The sequence below is a fragment of the Mustela lutreola genome, chromosome 5 (genome assembly GCF_030435805.1).
Source record: "Mustela lutreola isolate mMusLut2 chromosome 5, mMusLut2.pri, whole genome shotgun sequence".
Lineage (NCBI taxonomy): Eukaryota > Metazoa > Chordata > Mammalia > Carnivora > Mustelidae > Mustela > Mustela lutreola.
The window spans coordinates 136,695,909-136,699,380 of NC_081294.1; the positions used below are offsets into that span (position 1 = coordinate 136,695,909).

At 39.1% G+C, this 3,472-nt stretch overlaps 1 non-coding gene across 1 annotated transcript; it reads left to right on the forward strand.

The window, feature by feature from the left end:
* Positions 1-2,288: 2,288 nt before the first annotated feature.
* On the forward strand, positions 2,289-2,478 carry LOC131832738 (U2 spliceosomal RNA). The gene has a single exon (XR_009354151.1). It is a non-coding gene; the product is annotated as a U2 spliceosomal RNA (small nuclear RNA).
* The last annotated feature ends 994 nt before the right edge of the window (positions 2,479-3,472 follow it).

Below are 3,472 nucleotides of genomic sequence, written 5' to 3' on the forward strand. Positions count from 1 at the left end.
AGTTCCAGGGCTTGCTGATAGATAGGGGGTGATTAAAAATTCTCATCATGCCTATGTGCCTTGTACCCTCTCCTTTGTCATTCTGCAGTTGGTATCAAAGCTGTAGCATCTATGTTCTTTGAAGACTAAGCAGGTTGGACATGCAATTTAGATGAAAAACAATTACTCTGTGTTAGCTTGCTTTTGGCAAGAGTGTATTAAGGCTCATCTCATTGATGGGAAACAAAAGCTGTACTTCATCTTCATGAATTTCAAATGAGAGAGAGAGAGAGAGAAAGAGAAGGAAATAGTGAGTTTTCTGGCAGGAGGTTTTCTGCATAACCTTTCTCTGTCGAGTGGGTGTCTTTCTTGCTAGAATACCCTTAGCCTTGGCTTGGATAATAATGCGTTTCTCACCCTTGCACAGAAGGTGCAAATGATGGTGCCGCTCAGCTAATGGGGAACCTTTGAAACACAAAAAGAAGACTAAACAGTTGAAGTGTGTGCTGTGGCGCTTTTTTTTTTTTTTTTTTTTTTTTTGATTTAGGAAAGGAAGAGAATGAATGGACACACTATATGGACACCTTTTGTTACAGATGTGTTTCCTTTTGAGAAAACAAGCCAACGAGAAGCATGCTTGTGGGCTAGCTATGTTTAAAGTGATGTGGGACCCTTAAGAAACACCATGTTATCTTCAAGGTCTCAGTTTGAAACTCTGAGTTCAGAGAGTTACATCAGATCCTCGACTTCTGAATAATGTGTTAAATGTTGCTTGTGGTGCCAGAATGAGCTCTTGGCCTTGGCCCTGGAGGGAGACTGAGCCACGTGGGATGGCAGGGCCCAGCCTCTCTCTCAGGAGGCCCATGCTCCCCAAGGATGCCACCCCATTCAAAAACACAAAGGACACATGGAAGACAGTGTTGAAAAGGAATAAAAGTCATCCAATCCCAACAGGCTTTGTGCATGTTTGTAGGAATGCATGTTAAGGAGAAACAGAGCTGGCCTCATGGGAGCACGACCTCTGTGGTCTCCCTGAGATCCGGGCTTGAAGGCTCTGTGCTGTTTCAGCGGTCTGCTGTCTCTCTTGAAATTTCCCCTTTGCCCTGGGCCCCACATGTTTTATATCTGGTCCTAAGGAAGAAAGAGACTTAGCATGGAGGATAGAGGGTGGAAAGGTGTTTTGGGGTGGATGCTGTCACTGCCCTCTGTCAGAATTTTCTAGACACAACCCTGGTGTATAGTTTTGCTAGTACAACCATGGAGTCAATGGCTTCTGAGGGGGAGGCTCCGTGAATGGTCCTCCTCTGGAGATTTTTTCCCCTTTTTTCTAAGAAAGTCTCAATTACAGTTTAGGCTAGGAACAGATGTGTATTGCCATCTGGCATTTATGTTTTAAAGTTAAATCACAGATTTTCCTTATAGCCTATGGTCAAGTTGGCTAATGTTGGAGGTTTGATAAAATTCTACTGAATCCCCTTCAATTTAAATGTATTATATAGGTGGAAAAAAGTGGTCAGGGTCTTGATAAGATGTACCTTAGGATATTTTTGAGAAGCTATACAGCATAGAGCAAGGGCTTTGCAGTAAAAGAAAACTAGGCCTGAGTTCTTGCTCTGCCATTTGAAAGTATATCCTTTTAGGAAAGTAATTTTGCTGCATGAAGACTCGGCTTCCTTACCAATAAAATGGGACTAAGAATATGACCTTTTAGGGATTGTGTCCCTGTATATTAAATAAAAATTATACTAAATAAAATATATTAAATATATTTTATTAAATAAACTTATTTTTAATTTAGTTATAATTTAATATATTATGATTTATAATTAATTTAAATTAAATTACTTTAATATAATTATTTAATTATAAATTAAATAAATATATTAAATAAAAATATAAAGTCATTAACACTGTTCAAGGCATTTTGTGCAGGTTTTTTGTGGTTTTTTTTTTTAAATTATTATTAGAGCTGTGCCTGGGTGGCTCAGTGGGTTAAAGCCTTTGCCTTCAGCTCAGGTCATGACCCCAAGGTCCTGGGATCAAGCCCTGCATTGGCATCAGGCTTTCTGCTCAGCAGGGAGCCTACTTCCCTTCCTCTCTCTCTGCCTGCCTCTCTGCCTGCTTTGATCTCTGTCAAATAAAGAAAGAAATAAAATCTTTTAAAAAAATTATTATTTTTTAATATAATTTTTGATTTTTTTATTAACGTATAATGTATTATTAGCCCCAGGGGTGCAGGTCTGTGAATTGCCAGGTTTACACACTTCACAGCACTCACCATAGTAAAAAAATTATTATTATAACTATGTATCGCTTCTTGGCCTTTTGGCTAAGATCAAGTGTAGTATCTGTTCTTATCAGTTTAATATCTGATACATCCTCTATCTGAGGACAGTATATTAAATGGATTTTTGAGCGGGGAGATGGAAGAGGAGCTTCCTCTGTCCAATCCACACATTGACTTGGTAGTGCTGTATTTCCAGGAATGGTGCCCCCACCCCGGGAAGTAACCAAGTGTCTAAAATCAGTCTGAGGGGCACCTAGGTGTCTCAGTCCGTGAAGCATCTGGCTTTGACTCAGCTCATGATCCCGGGGTCCTGAGATCAAGCCCTGCATTGGGCAACCTGTTCAGTAAGGGAGTCTGCTTCTCCCCCACCCCTCCCCCTGCTTGTGCTCTTTCTATCTCTCTGTCTCTCTGTGGAATAAAGAAATAAAATCTTCTAAAAAAATAAATAATTATTATAACTATATCCATTTAGCTATTTACAGTAACTGGCTATTATTCTGTCTTCCTAATAACAACCCTCTTCTCTGGACTATACTCACTAGTTAAAGCCCATATTCAAATGAGACTTCCTAAATATGTGTAGAAAAGAAAACAATCAGGAAACTATAAACTCACTTTACTTAATTTTTAAGGTTATATATTTTTAAAGACTTTATTTATTTATTTAATACTACTTTCTGTTTATTGAGAATTTTGTTCACTCCTGAACAGTAAGCCTGCGAGTTGCAGTCCTACCACCAGGCATCTCCCTTGGAGGAGGTCCTGCTTCATGGAGAATATCACAGCTGTGACACGGACACCTCTACTTTTCATCCCGTGAATGAGATTTTCTGAAGGATTTGGTGGGGGTTTTTGTTTTTGTTTTTGTTTTACAAGTACAGGGTGTTTATGAATTCCTCATGCAAACTTAAAATTTGATAACTTGCATACACAGAAACAGATTGTAAGCACTTCGTGCAAACCCATTTTGGGGAGTTTTCCACACTCTCCAATTCAAATATTGAGACTTCAGCCCAAGGACCATCTTTAGTGATGTGTTATTCATTTGGGTTTCCTAAGCCCTTGAAAACATTCTTCATTTGGTCCTGCGTAATTTCGTGAACCACCTATCTGAGCGCAATCCTAACTAAATTTCTTCGGTGTGTGGTTTTGATGAGGAGACAGGTTTCTATAAGTCCCATTAAAAAAAAAAAAATGAAGTCTGAA